General features: G+C 39.8%; 1 protein-coding gene across 2 annotated transcripts in view; it reads left to right on the top strand.

The window, feature by feature from the left end:
- Positions 1–10,673: 10,673 nt before the first annotated feature.
- Positions 10,674–22,387, top strand: part of KANSL1 (KAT8 regulatory NSL complex subunit 1) — a 181,915-nt gene continuing 170,201 nt past the window's right edge. For both annotated transcript variants that reach the window (XM_087915641.1, XM_087915639.1), the window contains exon 1: positions 10,674–10,805. The gene's annotated coding sequence lies outside the window, so the exon portion shown is untranslated. The remainder of the gene's footprint in view (positions 10,806–22,387) is intronic.

Genomic DNA, 22,387 nt, shown 5'->3' with positions numbered 1-22,387 from the left:
TTTATATTGTTATAGGAATGTAAGTATTAGAATGATAGATAAGTTGATATGTTAGAATATGACGGTCAGAAACTATTGTACAACACTAGTACTGTTTAAAATAGTATATATGTTATTCTGTTTTTACTTTTGTTTTATAGTAAGTGGAATGCCAGGACAATTACACTGTATTCAATATATTTATATGTAAACAATAAAAATATATCTTTAAAAAAAGATAAGAGCTTTTATTTTGATTTTCTTTTTCCTGAGAGGCTGGGCTTTTAAAGTTCCTTACTTTGATTTAGATTCCCAAGATAATGAAAGACAAGCAAAATGAATGAAAAACTGACATTTTATAATTTTATTTGTTATCATTGTGTAAATGGAATAATATTAATGTAGTTAGAAATATGTCTTAAATGAATATGCCTTACCCAACCCCTTCTTTAATTTCATTGCTAAAATTAAATGGCTGAATGGTTAAAGTTCAAATCTGAATAAATTTTTTTTGTAATGGGATTGTGCATTAAAGAATGGGGATAAGGACAGTGAATTTCCACAAGCATTTTGTTTCCCTTTCTGTCCTAACTCTTTCCTAAATGCATTTATTTATTAAATTTTTATCCTACCTTTATTACTTTATAAGTAATACAAGGTGACAAACACACATAATATTTCTTCCTGCTCCTCTTTCCCCAACAACGCTATATAGTGAATTGGCCTAAGCGAGAGTGAAGGGCTTAAAGTCACCCAGCTGATTTAATGCCTAGAACTCACAAGCTCCTGGTTTCTAGGCTAGCACTTTAACCACTACATCATGAAAAGGGTCCAAGAAAATGGCTTTTAATACCTCTTCCAATGACAACACTAAATGGCTTCTTATAGTCTCTGGAAGGCTAGGCAGTTCCAGTTCTTTACAACTTTAGCACTGCCTTTCTATCTTAAGCATATGAAACTAGTTTTCAAGTTTTGGGCAAAGAGTTGATGTGATTGGTTGGGCTTTGCATATCCTGCAAACTCAGATATTTTGAATTGTAACCTGGTAACTTATTTATTTACCTTTTAATAACCAGTTTTAATTTGATGGCATGATGCTAGTAATACAGGTGAAACTTGAAAAATTAGAATATCATACAAAAGTTCATTTATTTCAGTAATGCAACTTAAAAGGTGAAACTAATATATGAGATAGACTCATTACATGCAAAGCAAGGTAGTTCAAGCTGTGATGTGTCATAATTGTGATGACTATGGCTTACAGTAAGCTCATGAAAACCCCAAATCCACAATCTCAGAAAACTAGAATATTACATGCAATCAATAAAACAAGGATTGTACATAGAACAATATCGGACCTCTGAAAAGTATAAGCATGCCTACATACTCAGTACTTGGTTCGGGCCCCTTTTGCAGCAATTACTGCCTCAGTACAGCATGGCATGGAAGCTATCAGCCTGTGGCACTGCTGAGGTGCTATGGAAGACCAAGATGCTTCAATAGCGGCCTTCAGCTCTTCTCCATTGTTCGGTCTCATGTCTCTCATCTTTCTCTTGGCAATGCCCCATAGATTCTCTATGGGGTTCAGGTCAGGCAAGTTTGCTGGCCAATCAAGCACAGTAATCCCACGGTCATTGAACCAGGTTTTGGTGTTTTTGGCAGTGTGGACAGGTGCCGAGTCCTAATGGAAAATGAAGTCAGCATCCCCATAAAGCTCGTCTGCAGAAGGAAGCCTGAAGTGCTCCAAAATCTGCTGGTAGACGGCTGTGTTGACCCTGGACTTAATGAAGCACAGTGGACCAACACCGGCAGATGACATGGCTCCCCAAATCAACACAGACTGTGGAAACTTCACGCTGGACTTCAAGCATCTTGCAGTGTCTACCTCTCCATTCTTCCTCCAGACTCTGGGTCCTTGGATTCCAAATGAGATGCAAAAGTTGCTCTCATCAGAAAAGGGGACTTTGGACCACTGAGCAACAGACCAATTCTCTTTTTCTTTAGCCCAGGTAAGACGATTCTGACATTGTTTGTTGTTCAGGAGCGGCTTGACAAGAGGAATACGACATTTGAAGCCCATGTCCAGGATCTGTCTTTGTGTGGTAGCTCTTGATGCACTGACTCCAGCCTCAGTCTACTCCTTGTGAAAGTCCCCAACACTTTTGAATGGCCTTTTCCTGACAATCCTCTCCAGGCTGCGGTCATCCCTGCTGCTTGTGCACCTTTTTCTTCCACACTTTCCCCTTCCACATAACTTTCTATTAATGTGCTTTGATACAGCTCTTTGGGAACATCCAACTTCGTTTGCAGTTATCTTTTGAGGCTTTCCTTTCTTATGGAGGGTGTCAGTGATGGTTTTCTGCACAACTATCAGGTCAGCAGTCTTTCCCATGATTGCGATTCCTACTGAACCAGACTGAGAGACCATTTAAAGGCTCAGGAACCCTTTGCAGGTGTTATGGCTTAATTAGCTGATTAGAGTGGGACACTTTGAGCCTAGAATATTGAACCTTTTCACAATATTCTAATTTTCTGAGATTGTGGATTTGGAGTTTTCATGACCTGTAAGCCATAATTGTCTTAATTATGACACATGGCTTGAACTATCTTACTTTGCATGTAATGAGTCTATCTCATTTATTAGGTTCAGCTCTTAATTTGAATTACTGAAATAAATGAACTTTTGCACGATATTCAAATTTTTCGAATGTCACCTGTATGTCTTAAATGTTAAATTCTGACTTTCACACATTGACAATGTGATTTGATTTGGTTTGTCTCAATCTATTGTGCAAAGTAGATGAACCCACCAGAGATCGTGTTCAGCAGGTTCTAACCAGTTCTGGAGAATTGGTAGCGGAAATTTTGAGTAATTTGGAGAAGCAGCAAATATCACCTCTGACTGGCGTTTTTACATTATCCTTCCCCTACCATGGCCACCAAGCCATACCCGCAGAAGCGGTAGTAAAAAAAAATTGAATCCCACCACTGGAACCCACTATATTTTAACAAGTGCATATCCTGTAAAAGTCTGCAGCAAAAATAGGGAAAATGCTTTGTTAAAACATTGTTTTTACAATGTCCTAAAATTGTTTATACATACACACAAATACACACATATTAATCAATTGAGATATTCTTAGACTTCTATATTATTTTAACCTACATACCTATTACATGACAAATGATAGTTGGACAATTGAAATGAATTCATATCCTTTCTATCGGGTGGGATTCTACTGGTTCGCACCTATTTGCTAGAACCGGTTGTTAACTTTCTAAGCAGTTCGGAGAACCAGTTGTTAGAAGAAATCTCCTTTTGTTTTTTTCCACTTTACAGGCCCAATCCTATAAGGAAAGCATTCCTTACATTCTGGTGTGGTTGCTTACAAAAACTGCGTCTCTGTTAACTCTTATTACATTCTTGGCAGGACTAAACTTCCTGTCTCTGGAACTTTTCTGAATTTTTTTTTCTCCTTTGCTGGTACTTTGCTTGTGTGGAGCCTGAAATTGACATATATGTAGCCATTTCACTTGGAAACCTGACAGCTTGACTTTCTTAAAGGGGAAGGATTGATTTAAGCTTTTTACACTGCTGTTGGGAGGAAATACTCCCTTGTTGGAGTTAGCACTTTGAAGAAATAATTGAATAATGAAGCAGAGCTGCTGGAAAGAAGCTTTTAATGACAAGGAACCAAGATGAGTGACATTCACCAAGGCTTCTTGGCTAGCTAGAAAGATTGACATTCAAATTTGAGTTTACATACCCTTTCTGAGTTTTGGTCTAAAATTGGTTTTTGGTGATGTTTAATCCAATGCTTGGTGATGTTTAATTCTGTGTTTATTGATGGGATAATTTTCCCTATTCAGCTTTGTTTGGAAGGAAAAAGATTGATCTCTATTCCTGAAAAGAAACTAAGTTGAGAAATCTGGTTAGTACCTTTGTCTATTTGTTCTGATAATTGGTTTAACAAGCAACAGCTACTGTTGTGATTTAATTATTTGTATTGTGTTTGAATTTTTTTCCTGCTTCATGATTTCTTTTTCTATCTGGGAGGGGGTCTTCCCTCACTGCTTTAGTGGTATCTGGCACTATCCTTTTGGTGTGTACTTCCAAGAGGCAAGATGCAAGCTTGGCACTGATTTTTACTGCCTTTCTGGGGGGTGGGGGCATATGACCTTTCCTTAAATCTGGATGATTTCCTTAGGATATCTTGTGAGGTTAGTGAGACCACCTGGTGTCTTTAAGTGGTGCAAATGGATCTAAGGATTGCTTCTCCTGGGTATGCTCTTTCTGGAGAGCTTAAATGACCTCTCTGCTAAAGGGTTTCACTTTATGAGCAAGATAGCCGCTGATAGTTATCATTGCATTTTAACTATTTTAATTCCTCAAGGTGCTCTGGCACCCTGCCTGATTTGTAACTCTGGCTTGCAGGTATTTTTAATCTAATGATTGGTATTTAGGGCAGCTTTTTGCAAGCAAAGAAGCTTTTTGTATTTTTGTACAAGTAAACCTTGACTTACAACAGTTCATTTAGTGACCATTCAAAGTTACAATGGCACTGAAAAAAGTGACTTATGACCATTTTTCACACTTATGACCGTTGCAGCATCCCCACAGTCACGAGAGGCCAGGTGAGAAGCACCCCTCGATGTGTGATGTCAAATTGGCCATGCCCACCCAGTCACATGACCAAGCCATGCCCACCAACTAAGCCACGCCCACAGAACTGGTTGTTTAAAAAATTGAATCCCACCCCTGCTTTCTATTGCTAATTTATGGTTCCAATTATTCAGTGAATTAAAGTTCTGATATTACTTACATAGATTATGTATGAATTGTAACAAAATGTGGTCATTCTTTATTAAAAACAAAATAGTATACATACTTGTTTGTCTAAAATAGGCATCTATAAGAATTAATCAAATCAAAAAAAAAATGACCATATTTATTTTTATTTTTATCTGTCAATGGAGGTATAGAATAGGCAAGGGGACACTTATTCATACGATATGCATATAACCTGCTATTGCCCCATTCTGGCTTAATATCTGTAAATTTGACACTGGTATTACAAATGAAGTGGGAATGGGATTTTTAAGTGTGTAGGGAAAAAAGAGATGGAAGCAGAAATTACTGGTTTCTGGCTGAATGTGGCTTGAAAATGAAAAACGAAGTAGATTGAAGCAGTTTGGACATACAGAGAAAAAAAACAAGAATCCAGTTTCAAAAGAAATGTATGAAAGAGTGAAAGGCGGGGGAACTATGAAGCAATGTATGAATGTGCTGGATGCAAAAACGAATTATGGAAAATGAACAATTATATAAATTATCTATTTCCTTTCTTTTTTTCTTTTTTGATTTCTATCCCTCTCTATTTCCTATTCTTTTTCCGTCCTTTGCATTATGTTGCTTATCTCAAAAGAGAGTAGCACAATAGATTTGTATATAGGCAACAAAAAATAAAGCAGGGATATCCATCACATTTCTTAGTCTTCTTTCTCTTTGAAATATATTACAGAGGGCCATAGGCCTGACTAAAATACAATAATAAAATAAAATAAAAAATCCTTGCCAGTGAGAGCAGCTTATATGCCTGCACCGTCTCTCGCCACATTGCATCTGTACCTTTACTTGCAAATCCTATAAAAACCCCATTCTGCCTCCTTTCCTCATTGCAAGCAAGCCCTATCTGACTGGCAAAGTTGAACAAGAAATCTTTTCCTCTTTTTTTTTTTTAAGAGTGGTGGTGGACTGTGTATGTGTGTGAAACGCGCTGCACTTCCCTTCTTCCTGTCCAGAAGTCATCTTCTTCCCCTTTCCCATCTATCTGAGGGAGTATCCTATTGGAATGCTTTCCTGGCGGTGTTGCATTTTAATAGCTCCTGAGCTGATTACAATCAAAAGACCAAGTAGTATGCATGATTTGAAGAAATACTGTACTAGAGGATCAGATCAAGGAAGGACCCGGCCTTCCTAAGTATTCCCACAATTTTACACTCTTAACGTCCCCCCACCGTCCAAAAAAAAAAAAAAAACCCTTCGGGAAACACAAGTAAAGGGAGGGATAAAACCGAGGTATCAGCATCCAACCGTCCTTCGGCCCCTCCCCTTGTCTGTGACCGACAATTTCCCGTCCAAACACGTCTGACTTTGTCCTCTGCGAAGCCAATGAGGAGGGAGGAGGGCGGAAGACTTCCCACACCCACTTCAAGGCTGGTTGAGCTGTGCAGGTAGGTGTTGGGGGTATGGGAGTAGCTTCTCCAGCTGGTGCAAATAGGAGGGAGCAAAAACAGGGGCGATTAAAGGGGTGAGTGTGGGGGAGAGGCAGGTGAAGAGGTGGGAATGGGGAAAAATGGGGTGGGGGCGTAATGTTGCAGATGCATGCTGCCGAGGAGGAATGTGGCTGGAAAACGGAGGTGCCCCCCCCCCCACACCGTATCCCATCCACGCACACACATGTACACTCCTTTCCTGCCATAGATTGCAGGCCGAGTAAACTGGGTAGCCCCGTTCCTTCAACTTTGATTGAGCGGGCGGAAAATGGGGAAAGAAGAGACGACGCTGCCCAGGCGAGCTTTTGCAACTGCTGTAGCAGAGACCGTTTGGACAGGCCAGGAGCGGGAGGGAGGGAGGGAGGAGAATCTGAATGGGGTGGGGGGGGGGGACCGAATTAAGGTTATTATGCTTAGAAGCATACCTCCGTAGAACAGCTCAGAAGTGAATTTGGGCTGTCAAAAATCCAAGGGATCGGAACTTTGGAAGTTCTTCCCGTTGATTTGCGAAAAGCAAAACAATCGGATCAGCCTCTCTCCCTCCGCCCACCCGCATATACCGTCTACAATATTGGTACGGGCAAGTGAAAATGATGGCGAGTGAAGCAAGGCCCAGAAGTCCCCCTCAGGGAATCTCTAGAAGCGAGGATTATCTAAAGCAGTTCTGCCTGTGGCCTCCTGGATTTTTGGACTGGGCTTGTTCCTAGATTGAGTCGGGACTATAGCCCAGATTTCTCCCCCCCTTGCCACAGCAGTGCCTATTACTTCTGTCATAAGAGCCATAGAACACATACAGTGTGACAGCATTCATTTGTACATATTTCCTCAGAAATATAAGTTATATGGGGCTTGAAATTAGTTAGAAGATATGAGATTGTGGCAAATTTCCTTCTCTACTGACCAAGTACAGACATCCCTAGATGTCTATATTGTATAGAGATAGAGCCTCAGAATCCTGATTCTTGCTAATGATATTGCTGGAATATTTAGCTTTTCAAGAAGTCATATTTGTGGGGATTTAGACAGGAGTTCTGACTGAAGTTAACATATAGAAAAGAGGATGCTTGAACTTTTGATTTCATGCCAGAAGCAGGAAAGAAAGAGAAAACTTGGGCCTTGTATTAGATTTATGACCCCTAACATTCATAAATTGGTTGGAGATAATACATGTCAGATGGGGGAAGGTATAGAATTACCATAAAAAGATGGGACTAGCTGTTATCTTTCTGTTGCATTTGGGCTGTATTGAAATATCACCAAAAATAGTAATATCCCATATGTTTAAAATGAGGTAAATTTGATTGCTTTAAGTGTCTCATCAGTCCTTCAAATTTGCATTTCTTCATCAATTGTGTATACATGTAAACAATTTTTGAAAGAAAATGACAATGCATGTTTTTAAAGAGATTTTTGGAAAAACAGAACGAAAATACTAGTCAAATCTGTACAGCTATAAATAACATTAAAAGAACAGCTAAAAGAACAGTCCATTTGCTGTTATTATAGAACTTATTTAATAAAAGTGCATAAGATTGCAATTTAAAAGTACTGATTTGTAGAAACAAATCTTCCTCTTATTACATATCTGGTCCTGACAGAAAGTAATTTAGTAATATCCAAGGGAAAGTGAATTTTGTTACACTGTCAAAGTGATCTGTTCCTTGCACATTAGGAGAAAAGGGCAACAAATGCACAAGCATTTTGAACAAATATACATGACTAGACCTATAACAGTAGTAGATGAAAAAAGTATCAAAATATTTTAAATACTTACAGATTGTTATGTGTACATGTATAGAAATTAGAAAAAAAATATAAATATAAAGAAATAATTTAGAGGAGGACTGTATAAAGCATGATTGAATTCTTGGTGTAGCTTTTTCACATAGGTATAGGTATCTTTGATTATGTTAGGATAATATTATGGAATGCTGATAATATAGTTGATACTAGCTTCTTATAAATGTCCTTAGATATTTTATTTCTCATTTAAAAATATGAAATAAAGCAGAGAATGCAGGAAATATACATATCAGGGCCATACATTCATTACATTTTTTTAATCTTAGTTTAGTTAATGTTTTTTACTATATTTCAAATATTTTGGTGTCATACTTTCATTATGTTAATTTTATATGATACAACCTACTGTTAGGAAAAGTTATTTTGCCAAGTTATTTGGACATTAACATTTCTGATTTCATTTTCATCTTAGGATAAAAACATTTCTAAAATATAAAACATTAAGAATAAATTACATGCATTAGCAAAATATTAAGGTTATTATTATATTGACGTTGATTTTGCTGAACAAATTCTTTCTATTGTATGTATTTATTACTGTTTGAAGAAAAACATTCATTATTCAAGCAAAGTATGTACTAATCTTGGATACAATTGGAAAATAAACTCATTTGTTGCAATTTTCCCACCTGGAACTCTTCAATATATTTGTCTGATTTCCGTAATTTCTAATACAAATTATTGGGAGAGCTTCTAGATTGGAAATACAATATTTGAATTTGCAGAAAAGGAGGAACTGTTGCTGTGCCAGTGGAGGGTGTGAAATGGCTAGCAACCAAAAATGTCCTGTTGTCACTTTCTGTCAAGTTATTGATAGTGGGGAAAAATGCCTAAAGCTTACTTTTATTAAGGTGCTAATGTTATGAAACATTTCATCTCTAATAAATAAAAATAAAATGCAATGGAGTTTGTGGAACAGGAATATCTAGGTGTAGTTCTCAAAGCAAACTATAGTTTAGCATAGATATGAATGATTTGGATTTCTTATTTGAAATTATATTCTCTTCTTTTAAGACAATATAACTACTTTGGGAAAATCAGACTTCTGTATGTAGATCGTGTGAATACAGAAATTTGTAATGGAACCAAGAATACTCCATGTGTAAATTTTGTGTCTTACACTATTAAGCACTCCAGGCTTTTGAGATGTAGAAGGGACAATGTGGAAGTATGGATCAGAGTCATATTTCTACTCACATTTCTAATGTGTCTTTTCTAGATGTATGTTAGATAACATAATCTTCCCTAAAACATGCTTAGTGTTAAAATCAGTTTCCAAACTACATCATGAAAACCAGTATCTGATTTCTTACTCCAATTTCTTATAATAAATAATAGTTTTTAAAATTCAAATCACTAGCAAGTTATAGCTCTATTTTGTCTTGCCTGTGTTTGATCAAAAGGGAGATTCACTAAATGCACAGCGAATCTGAGATTTATCTGGGGTATAAAATAACTCAAAGAAGGCTGCATAAAGTTTGATCTTGAACAATTATCTGACACAACAATAGTGATTAGTTGGCAGAAAGAATATGGAAAAGTTGAGGGATCAGAGGTGGTCTATCATTAGGCAAAATGAGAACTGTTGGTTAACGTGGAACAAAAATGAATATATTATAATTACCATGTGAAGTGTACAAACCTTTCTGTTATCCTCAGTTGTGGAAGCTGTTATCAACTGTGAAGTAAGATTCAGCTGCTAACCTCATCAAGTACTACCAAATATATAGAATGGAGGGGTAGCTATTTTGTTCTTTACCTCAGTCCTCTCCTGTGAATAAATGATGCAGTGCGTGTGTATATATATATATATATATATATATATATATATATATATATATATATATATATATATATATATATATATATGTTTTCTGAGGTTCTCGGTATTTGTATGTGGATCTTTGGTTGTTCGGGTTTTCTCGCGTAAGATTCAAAGTAACTAGCAACGTTTGATGAAGTCATTCATCATCATCAGGCCTCTGTCTTTGCTCTTGCTTTTCAGAGTGAAAAAACTCTGAAAGCAAGAGCCAAAGACAGAGGCCTGATGATGATGAATGAGACTTCATCAAACGTTGCCTAGACACTTTGAATCTTACGCGAGAAAACAACAACCAAAGATCCACATATATATATATATATATATATATACACACACACACACACACACACACACACACACACATACATATATATATATATATATACATACATACATACATACATACATACATATACATACATACACACACACACACACACACACACACACACACACACTATAAGGATTGTTTTAACAGAGGTAGATGAGTTTATATAATATACTAAGCCACAATTTGCTTATAGTTCTTTTAGAGAATAAATTATAACTGAACTTGCAAAATACATTAAATTGTACACTGTGATTTTAATTGCTACACTAACTGAGTTTGGACAACATGTTAAGCCACAAATATTACATTTTAGTTTAGAATATATGGACCAAACAAATGCATATTTGTCAATTCATTTCACAGTTTTGCCATTTTTAAAATTTTGTGTAAAAGATAACAGCACTGTAATGTATGCTCTGTGCAGTCCATATATTTCCACTGACAAAATGTTTTGTGTTACAGAGGAAAAAATTATTCCTTCTCAGAATTGGAGATATCTACAGAGATATTCATACTTTTAGCAATTAAATTCTTTCTTTCTGGAATTGCTTGGACATTTTGAACAAAATGGATTTTGCAGCAGTGTTCTCTAAGGTAAGTTTGTAATGCTTTTGTTTATTAGTAACTAACATGTTATGTAGCAAAAAGTTAATTTGAATTAAGACTTTGTCCCTGAGTTGTCTTAAATTAATCGTTGAAGAGACATTTTTTTTAAAAAAAATAATGACTTTTGTGGTTAACAGTATCTGTACTCTTGCTAGTTATTAATGTCAGTACTAACTATATCTTTTAATCAGGAAGTATAATGTATGTTTCAGAAGCTGATTGTGTTTTGGAAATTCCTTTTTCGCTATGTTTAGGTAGCTGGAATACTTTAAAATTCTGGTTCCATTTTAGTTCAGTCACTGTCAAAAACTCTGGATTTTCACTGATCTTTATTGTGAATTTTTAGAGACCAATTACTACATTAAAATGTAGCATAATTATGCATGTTTGCATTAATATTTACGTTATTGTACACCTTGTCACAGACTGCTAACTCTTGTAAACACGTTGACATTGCAAGTTGATATCTACAAGCAGGGGGCATTGTATTAGAAGACCATTTCCATGGCAGAAATACAAAACTGTTGCAGAAATTGCAGTTGTTGACATTTTAAAAGAATACTTCGTGGATTTTGATTTAATACGGAAATATGTTAGGGACTGTGTAGAATTATGGTATTGTGTTTCCCCGAAAATAATACCCAATCAGAAAATAAGCCCTAGCATGATTTTTTTTAGGATGCTCATAATATAAGACTTATCCCCCAAATACGCCCCAGTTAAGATAATCAGCCTGGGGGAGGTGACCAGCACTGGAAGTAGCAAGCCCATCGGGTCCGATAGCATCCAGCAGCGGCCTGCATATTTGGGGGCTGTGCAGCCTGCGCAGCTGAGTCTGAGCGCTGCGTCTGCTGGGCTGGCTCTCCAAACAGCAGGTGGACATTTTGTTATTTGAAGCTCACAAAGCAATACACTTATAATTGTACCTATTGATAGAAAATGGGGAGAGATTGCTCTAGGTTAAAATTTTTATACTGTGGTTTGGGGTTCCATGCATAGTGACACAAGCCAGAGGTGTCAAAGTGGATTTCTTGGAGGGCTGGATTAGCATTGTAGTTGTTCTCTATGGGCTGGAGCAGGAGGAGATGAGACTGATGCCCTCCTGCAGCACCCTCCCAGGGGGGAGGGTCATGGGTAGCCCCTGCACGGCCCATTGCATGGCCCTGGATGGCCTCGCAGCACCCTGCTGGCCAAAAGGGGCTGCGGGGAACCTACCTGTGGCCCGTTTTGGCCATCAGGATGCTGCAGGAGGTTGTGCAGGCTGAAAATGGGTCACATAGGGGCCACCTGCGGCCATCTACAGCTCATTTTCATTAGCAGAGGCACTGCAGGTGAGTCCTTTGCTATTTCCTGGCTGGCCCTGTGGGTGAGATCTAAGCACCTGGTGGGCCACATTCAGTCCATGAGCCTTAAGTTTGACACCCCTGACATAAGCTATTAAAATTTCTGGAAAAAGCTTGCTGATTAGATAGATTTGTTGTTATACAAATGTCTAGTATATATTATTACGTAAAAGTAAAAAGTTGAGATTGTATGTTACTACCTTACTCTACTGCATCAAAACAAACAAACAAACAGAAGTCAACACTTTTCTCCCCCCCCCCTTCTTTACCCTCACTTTTCTCTCTTTCCCTTGTCCTCCCCTATATTTTGATTGTTTCCATTTTTCTTTCTATTTCTGTATTTTATATTTTGATAAATTGATAAAAATTTGCACCCAGAAAGCTTCTGTACAAAACAATATAAATGTCTTATTTTAATAGATTTCTGCACCACATTCTATATTCAAGATATCATAATTGAAGAGCACTTGTTAGATTATCCCTAGGGTATTTTCAAGCAGAATAGCTGAAATAGATTTTATAGTGACATTTACAAATGAAATGTGTAATTTCTCAGATGCTAGTTACATTTTTAATTACTGTAGTGAAAGATGAAATCCTGTGCGCCAGTAAGTTGCAATTTTTTTTAGTAACATGGAACAGATATTCCAAAGTTTGTCTTGTTTGCTGGCATTGTCAGATTTGCAGAACAAAATAGAACAAGACTACATGAAAGTGACCAAAAGCTAAAGCTACTGTATTAAAGAACATATATTATTCTAGATCCAGGAATATGATATATGCTAACTCATTGCTTAAAATGATTTTAGAAAAACAGTTTGTTATGCTTCAAGAGAAGTATAAGTTACCTATTAAGTAACTACTTTTTAGGAAACTTTAATACCATTCAGTTTGATATCATCTATTGGTTTATCTATTGCCTAGTCACAAAAGCAGTGCAAATCTGTTAGAACTTGCAACCCTAAATGTGGAAAGTAAGCTGAGAAAAGAAAGAAGAGTCACATCTAAGCCAGAATTTTGCTATATTTTCCAAATGTGGTCACTTTTCTCCCCTTAACATTCCAAAGGGCAAATCTTATGATTCTCCTAATCTCCTGAGATTATCAAATATTGCTTGATGTTAAAACAGAATCAAGTACTTTGTGGCCTTAGGGCTCCTACCCCACCTCCAGACACACTTCCTTGTAGTCAAGGTGTCAAAGCCAGACTTTAGACCATTTCTTGACAGTAACAATAGAGTGCTAGTCAAATTGCTGTTTCTAAGGCAGCAATTGCCTTTTGCTCACTTCGCCTTTTGGAAGGACTCTTTCCTTCTCTTTATACTATGGAGCAGGGATGGCTAAACTTGGCAACCTGAAGACTTGTGGATTTCAGCTCCCAGAATTCCCCAGCCAGCCATTCTGAAAGCTGAAGTCCACGAGTCTTCAAGTTGCCAAGGTTGAATAGGTGAACAATAAAACACTCTCCTAGAGTGTTTATTGTTCACCCATGATGTAGTATCTTTGTACCATACCTTGGATTTTTATATTGTATTCTGCTGTCTTCTCTATTCTAATCCTCTATATGAAAAATTAATAATTATCTAAGGGATGTCATAGGATACAACACCTTTTTTGCTGTAAAAAATTAAGTAGGAATCTGTCTAAAAATTGTCCAAGTTGCAGGGTTAATGTAATTTTATGAATTTATTTATAGTAAGACAACAATTCTGTAATGACTAATATTACAAGAGAAAAAAGCTTCAATAGATACTGCTTTTTTTAAAGAAAAGAAATTTTGTCTTCTGCATATGAAAAAGGGAGAAAATGTGGTAGGTATCTGCAGCAAAACAAGTTTTAGTCATTACAGTCTTCCCAGATTTCAGCAGTGTTTTAAAAAGTGGGGTGGAAAGTACCATAGCCTTTAAATTTAATTACCGGACGACATTTTAGGAGTCCCTTCTGTGTATGTGTGTAAATAATTGTAATGGCCTGTTGATGGCGATATTGTCTACGTTGATCACGGATGTCCTGTAGCCTAAGCTACAATTCCCAGCAGGCTTGCAGGAACTGCATTGTTTTTCTTTTCCATTTTAGTTGCGGAATGCTTGCTGCTTGCTAATTTGATTCAGTAATGCTGATGTTTTAAGAGAAGGATGGGAGGAGTTCAAGATAAACTATTCTGTCTTGTGGCTATCTGAAGCTTTAATCTGCAGTATTTAAAAACAGTCCATGATTACATCGCTTATTACTGCTATTAGTTTGAGGCTGGCATTTCTGAACTTGATACTCTTTGGATTAAACCTCTAGGTGGCGCCCTACCTTCTCTATTATTTGGTTGTTTAAAGCAAAACAAGCAAAATCTGGAAAATATTCGTGTTTGTTATTACATCTAAATCTGTGGTATAATGAAGTTGATCATTTTATATATTTAAAAGACAATTAACAATTTTATAAGTTTGGTGGGTCCCCAAAAACAGGTTTATTTCAACATCAACAAAGATTAAACTCCAATTAAGAAATTGGGCACTGTGTGGCAGTACTGTGCAAGCCAAATAATTGGATGCGACCATTTTCCAAACAAATTAAAAACAAAAGATTGAATTATATCAAATTATTATACCATTTATTTATCTTTGTCCGTATTGACTAGACTGGATGCTGCAAGCTATCCAAAATTCAGATAGGAGGCAAAATTCAGATAGGATTGCTAGGAATTGTACTGTACTTGTGATTTGTGTAACAGCTGTTGTAACCAATTAACTATAGGTCTTTTATGATTTGTCTTCACCATTTTAGTGGCAGTGTTTACTTTTCCACTAGGATCTTGTTTAAGAAAGTTTGCTTCCTTTAGAAATAGGATATCTTCTTCAAGGCACTAATGAAACCTGTATGTGCAGGGCTTCAGATTCAGAGGGAAAATTGTGATTCAAAGAATGCTCATTTATATAAGGTGGTTGCATTTTTCTTAAACTTGTGTGCCTGCCCTCCATAACTCTTACATGATTACAGAAAAAGTATGTTTGTGTCAGTGGTGATATTCAGCTGGTTCATACCGGTTCAGGCAAACCGGTAGCAAGGATTTGGCGTGGGTTGCCGAACCGGTAGTGCTGGCTGGCCACGCCCCCAACCCAGTCGCCCAGTCACTGCTCGCTCACTTGCCTCATCCGCCTGATGCTCGCTCACCCCACCCGCCTGACGCTGGCCTGCCCAGTCACTCCTTAAGTTATTTCTTTTATTTTTCCCCTCCTGACAATCAGCAGTTCCTATGATCAGCTGTGCCGGATTGCTCTTTCTTACTTACTGCCAACCCCCCCCACACCCATCTAGTCACATCAGCACACATACCTAGCCACATTCCCTAGCCACGCCCACAGAACCGGTAGTAATTTTTTTTCAATTCCACCACTGGTTTGTGTATGTTTCATGGGGGTTTCTGAGTGATGTTATATGCATCCCTATCTAAGCTCCAAATCACATTTCTCTCATCAAATCCAAAGTTTTTCCCAGCATTACAATATCTATCTCTTTATTTTTCTCTCTATATATGCTTGTTCTATATTCTGCATCTTCTCTTAACACCTTCTCTTTGCTTTTTCTTCCTACTTAATAGAACAGTGTTCCCCAACTTTCTTGGCTTTGCAGACTGGCTGAGGGGGGATGGTTCCATGTGTGCCATGGACAACTGTGTGCAGTTCCATTTGCGTGAGCGGCTGGCATGCGCGCCTGCCATTTCTATAAATGAAGTGTGCGCACCTGTGTGTGCCCGTTGCTCACATGAATGGGGATGTTTGTGTACTCACCTGCCACTTCTGCAGCCTGGTTCTGAAAGGCTCAAGGCTTGGTAGTGGGCCATGGCCCAGGGTTTGGGGATCCCTGTAATATAATGAAAGTTTATATACTGGCTTTGCATAGGAGCATGTGCATATTTATTCAGTACCCTGCTCCATTCTGGTATTCCACAGATTCCAAAGCAGCTGATTTTAAAACAGCAATACTGTAACAACAATATAACAAATCTGTTTTGCAACAGATAAAATATTTATGAAATCTGAAATCTCTGCGCAAATACCATACTCTACTGTAGAAAATAGGGAGAAGTGGATTCTATGAGAGTCTGCTTGGGCAACAAGTTCAATAATTTTGGTGCCAATAAAAAAATGTCCCTGTCCCTGGTTATAAACTTCTTTATTCTGGAAGAATAAAGATTGTGAGGAATATCTTAGCGTGTCAGTCATATTTAAGAACATATGCAAAGGAGGGAAAGTTACATATATGATTTGATATTTGGTTAAAAGGAAGTATTTTATCAAGGTATCAGAACAGAATAATACAGTTAGACAGGACCTTGGAGGTCTTCTAGTCCAAACCAATGCTCAAGCAGGGAACTGTATGATTCCAGACAAGGTTGTCCAAACTGTTATTTAAAAGATAAAGAGTATTCTTTAAAAGATGGTGACTCCTGATCAATATTATTGCAATTTGGAATAACTTCAGTTTAGCGTACAAGTAGTCTTCGCTTATTGACCACATTTGGGGCCAGAAATTCTGACACTGTGGAAATATTTCACATAAAATGAAGTATCATGCAACTGTACCCGAGATGACACCAGCTTGTCTGTATTGGCTGCAGTCATTAAGTGAAACATCTATGCTTGTTAAATATGACATCATGTGACTATGGCTTTCTTTTGTCTTTCTTATTGCCTTTGCTTGTTGGAAGCTGGCTGTGAATGTTGCAGATGAAGATCATGTGACTTAGCAATACTGCAACCATTTGTAAATGTGTATTGCTTGCCAGGTGCCTGAATTGCAATCTCATGACTGCGGGAATGCTGTCACAAGGGATGTTTTTTCAATGCCTTTATAACTAAATGGTCACTGAACAAGTGGTTGGCAAGGGAGGATTACCTGTAATCCTCAAAAGTAGTCCATAGATACATGAGAAAGTACCTTGGGTTACTGTTACCCAGGTATAAAATACCTGAGCCTTTATGAAAAGTGCATGTATGCACGCATTTCAGGCAAAAACAATAAAAGAGCTTCTGCTTATTCCAATGGAAATTATGATAATTGACATAATTTCCAGAAAGTATGGACATTTTGAAATATGCTGATAAAATTTGAGGATACGTAACAGGAGTAAAATTAAAATCTTTTCCTCTATCGGCTCTGTGGGCATGGCTATGAGCATGGGTACTTGGTATAATAGTTAATAGCAACCAGGATGATTTTTTACCGATTCAAATCATCCGTACCACCTCTCCCGAGGTGGGCCGACGTACTTGAATTTCACCCCTTATACATTGGGAAAGTACTTGCTTTGCTCCTTTCTTTTGGGTAAATGAATGAAAGCCAATATATTATATTTCAGTGGATAGGTAGTTAGAATTGATGTCCAGTATCTAATGTGTATTCATTGGGAAAGTCACTTTTGGAATGGTAGTGTTCTATGAGACAGAGTTATAATGGCAAAATTAATAAAACATGACTGTCCATATGTTGGACTTCAACTTTCATTACTGCTCAGCAATTGCGTTATAGCTGAGGTTGCTTGAAGTTGGAATTTAGTGTTATCTAGAGGCTTACTATTATAATGGGTTTGACAAATTAAAGATATTATGTGAAGTGATAAGCAGCAAAAACATTTTTCAACAATACTTAATAAAATACCATTATAGTTTAAAAGCTAATATTGTTTATATAGTATTGAGAATATTACTCAAATAAAAACTGTGTCCCTCAGTACAGTATTGGTAGAAAGTTATACGAACAAACAAACACAAACAAACTAACAATGCAACTGGATAATTTAAGGGGTTGACAACTTGGGAGCAAGGTAAGAGGTCTAGACATTTCTAAAATACAATTCCTAGGATTTGCCTTTCTTGGTCTTAGCATTGGAGCTGCTGCAAATTTTACTTTTAGAAAGTAAGGGAAAATAGAAGGTGACCAGGGGATATCCAAGATGTTGTCTCTTTGGCCATTTGCTTCAAACAAATCCTTCGACCACCAGAAAGGGTTCAGGCCCTTCTCTCTTCTCAATCTATAAGTTGCCTCATCACCCTGATTTACACAGGCCCCAGGACCTCAGGGTCCATTCTTCTCGACCAGAATGGGAGGAGGTTGATGAGGAGGGAAGGGCTTCACCATCTGAACACAGTTACTCCTCTCGTTCAGAACGTGAACAGGGCAAGACCTTTGACCAAAATCTTTCAGAGGAAGAGGACTCTCGCCCAGAGCAGGCATCCTCTGCATTGGTCTTCAATCCTTCTCTCTTCAGGCCATTACTCAGCATGGCCTTGGTCACTGCCAAGCTGTTGCTAGAGGAAGTGGCTCCCGAGCCACAAGGAATTCCTTCTAGCCAGGGAGACTCATTCTTCTCCAAGCCTGTAGTGCAGGCAGGGGTTTTGCCTTCTCCCACTTTGTTCCTGGACATAGTCAAGGAACAGTGCGCTTCCCCTTTGGCAGGTCCTCACTCATCTTCTCTGGATAAGCATTTCTACAATGTCAGCGCAGCCCTGGACAATTCCCTGGCAGGGCCTTCTGTTGACATTCCGGTTCTGGTCTTGTTCCCATTTTCTGGCACACTCACATGAGTATCCATATGGTGGCTGCACCAACTCCAGATTAGATTGCCTACATCTGACCTTCGGTCTCACCAAGGCCTTAATAAGATTATCGCAGCAGTGGAATTCACTGCAGATGCCACTCTCAATTCCGCCAAATTTGCATCTAGGGCCATGGCATCTTCAGTAGCAGCAAGGAGACTGTTATGGCTCAGAAATTGGCAGGAGGAGTCACGCCGTAAAAGGAAGCTGGTTTCAGTTCCATTCATGGGTGATAAGCTTTTTGGTGATGCTCTGGAACCTTATCTCATCAAAACCAGAGATAAACGTAAAATTCTCTCTTCCTCTGGAAAGAGAGCCGACTATCACCCAGCTCCTTATACTGGTACACAGCCCTTTCGGGAGGGTGGGGGTCGTTCCTTCCATCACTCTAAGTTATCTCTCGTTCTCCCCACCATCAGAGGTCACCAAGCCTTCTTTGCCTCCAAATGGGAGGAGTCAATGGTGGATGCCTGCGTGCTCAGCACTATCAGGTCAGGATTACAATTGGACTTCCTAATGCCAATTTTTTTTTATCTGTCCTGTCTCTCGGGACATTTCAAGGTAAGACCTCACGAATCAGGCCATTCAACTACTTCTTGAAATCTGAGCTATTCAAACCTGTTCCCCCCTCTCAACGGGGACGTGGGCTTACTCTTGCCTTTCATCATTCCCAAAGCCTGGGGGGGTGGGGGTGTAGCGAAACCTCCTGGATCTAAAATTTCTCAACCAATTTGTAAAATACAGGCTATTTAAAATGCAGACTCTGCATTCTATTTTAGAGAGTGTTCAGGAGGGTGATCTCCTCTCTTCCACTGATCTCATGGAGGCTTACCTCCACATCCCCATTTGGCCTCATGATCGCCAGTTTTTCCATTTCTGTTATCAGAATACCCATTACCAGTATCGAGCACTTCCCTTCGGCCTCTCATCGGCTTCAAGGGTCTTCACGAAGGTTCTGATAGCATTGATGACATCTCTGTTTTCTGTTCCAGTGAGGATCCAATACTATTCGGACAACATTTTGATTCTGTCCTCCTTTATCCATGCAGCCCATCGGGATCGGCAAATTACCCTGTCATATCTCCAGAGCCACGGATTTTTCCACTCCTGTCCACTCTAATGGTTCCTACTTCCCTACCAACAAGCAGGAACCAGCCACTCATCCATCAAGGTCCCGCTCCTGCCACAAATCCGGAGATCTCTCAATTGTTGGTGTTCCTCGTTAATCTGGAAGGGACTCCTTTTCAGGGTTAGATAGCTTTTTTTTCAGATAGCTCAGAACCTTGGTCCAGCTCAGAGCAGGCCCTTCCCATAAATTGGCTAGAGCTCAGAGCCATTTTTCTAGCTCTCAAGCATTTCAGGCACTCAGTGACTGGCTCTCATGTTCTATGGGCATGGCTGCCATGGCTCATGTCAACCGGCAGGCGGGATGAGATCTAGAGCCCTCATGGGAGAGGCTCTATGGTTGGGGTTATGGGTAGAGCAACACCTGTTGTCGATCTCGGCGGACCACTTCTCCGGAATCAACAACTCCCAGGCTGACTGGCTCAGCAGGAGCCTAGTCGACCAGGCAGAATGGTCTATTCCTCCTTCTCTATTCAGGGACCTTTCCCTCAGATTCGGAATACCGGAGGTGGATCTTTTCTCCACTCCTCAAATTGCCCAGGTCACCAGTTTCTTCACCAGGTTTCCTTGCCAGGGAGCGGAGGGGACCAGTGCCCTTCGGTGCAGATGGCCCCAAAGTCTCCTGTATGCCTTTCCCCCGCTCCCGTCATTCCGGCAGTAATTCGGAAGATATTGGAGGAACGAGCGGAGCTCCTCCTCCTGGCATCCTATTGGCCAAAGTCGCCTTGGTTTGTGGACCTGGTCAACCTGTCGGTGGTTTCTCCTTGGAGGATCCCAGCCCATCTAATCTCCCTTCATCAGGGGTTTCTGCTCCACCTGGAGCCCCAGTGGCTCAAGCTGACCATGTGGCACTTGAGCGGCAGCGGCTAGAGGTGGCTGATCTTCCTGAAAGGGTCATCATCACTATCCTGGCATCTCGCAAACCTCCCACAAGGCGCATCTATGATGCCACCTGGAAGGCCCTTCCTGCTGGTGCCTTGGGGAGGGTCTCTCTCTCTCCCGCTTTAGTCCAGTTGGCAGAGGTTTAGATTCCTTCAGCATGATCTGGAGAAAGGTTTGGCCCCCAACACCTTACGCAGGCAGGTTGAGGCCCTCTCCTTGGTTCTTTCATGGGGTTTGCTTCCTTCCTTATCCCATCATCCTTCAGTCAGGAGGTTTTCGAAAGGGGCTTCCAACCTGCACCCTCCGGTGGTTCACAGGTATCATTCCTGGGATCTTCATGTGGTCTTTTATACCTTACAAAGCCCCCTTAGAACCCCTTAGAACATTGTCTCTCCGTTTCGGGACTCTGAAGGTAGTGTTCCCGTTTCCATCACTTCAGCCAGGTGGGTATCCGAGCTTGCTGCTCTTTCCATCAGACAGGACCATTGCTCCTTTCACGATGATAGGGTTGTCCTCAGTCTGGACCCCTCATTTATTCCAAGGGTTAACACATTACGTACATTATGTTGCCTGGCTTCTTCCCCCTCCCGTACCATGATTTAGAGCAGCAGTGGCACTTGCTAGATGTAGGTAGGGCTCTTAGAATATCCATTAAACGCACTTCCTCCTTCAGGAAGTCTGAAGCCATGTTTGTTTCCTTTTCCCTTCTCACTTGGGGCACAAGGCCTCTTCTACTATTAGCAGGTGGGTCAGACCTTGCATTGAACAGGTCTACAAAGCTGCGGCCCTTCCGGTTCCTCGAGGTCTGATGGCGCTCTCTACCAGAAATGCGGCCACTTCGGCTGCCTGGGCGACCCAAGCACCCTTGGGGGAGATCTGTCATGCGGCCACATGGACATCTCCGTCTCCTTTCATCTAATACTACCATCTGGATGTCTTTGCCTCGGCAACTGCAGCCTTCGGCAGATGGGTGCTTCAACAAGTGGTTCAACCGTCAGTGTGATGAGCCGGACGAGGACCCACCCGTGGACATGCAAGCTTTGGTATGTGCCATCCTGGGCTCTCGATGCAGCATGGTGGAGAATGGGCATTGGTAGAAGTTACTCTGAACGCCTATCTATGAACACCTATCTATCTATGCTGCGAGAGAGCCCAGCCCCTCTCTTGATTCGTCCGGAGAGGGTAAGTCATATTTCTGTATTCATTTGTGCTTTCAGAGATACCTTTCAGTCTGTCAAGTATCTTCGCCAAAGCTGGGGTCTCTCCCGGGGGCTGGCTTTTATATCTTAGTACAGACACAGCTATGACATCATAGGAAGGAGTCAACCCATCCTGGGCTCTCTCGCAGCATAGATAGAAAGGGCATTCAGGGTAACTTCTACCAATGCCCATTCAAGTCCTAAACAAGAACCTAAAAGCTGTTAAAGTAACATCTGAGTATATAGGCAGTTCTGAGCCAGGCGCCGATAAATTAAAAATATCCATATATCTAGGTAACCCTTTGGGTATTGCTCAAAAGGTTTCTACCAGTGGTGGTATTCAGCCGGTTCACACCAGATCGGGCGAACCGGTAGCAAGAATTTGGCATGGGTCGCTGAACCGGTAGTAAGTTCTGGCTGGCCAGGCCCCCC

Source organism: Pseudonaja textilis, chromosome Z (genome assembly GCF_049901715.1).
Source record: "Pseudonaja textilis isolate UNSWEBS1 chromosome Z, rPseTex1.2, whole genome shotgun sequence".
Classification (NCBI taxonomy): Eukaryota; Metazoa; Chordata; class Lepidosauria; order Squamata; family Elapidae; genus Pseudonaja; species Pseudonaja textilis.
Note: the sequence above shows the minus strand (reverse complement) of the source record. Positions and strands in the feature narration are given on the sequence as shown.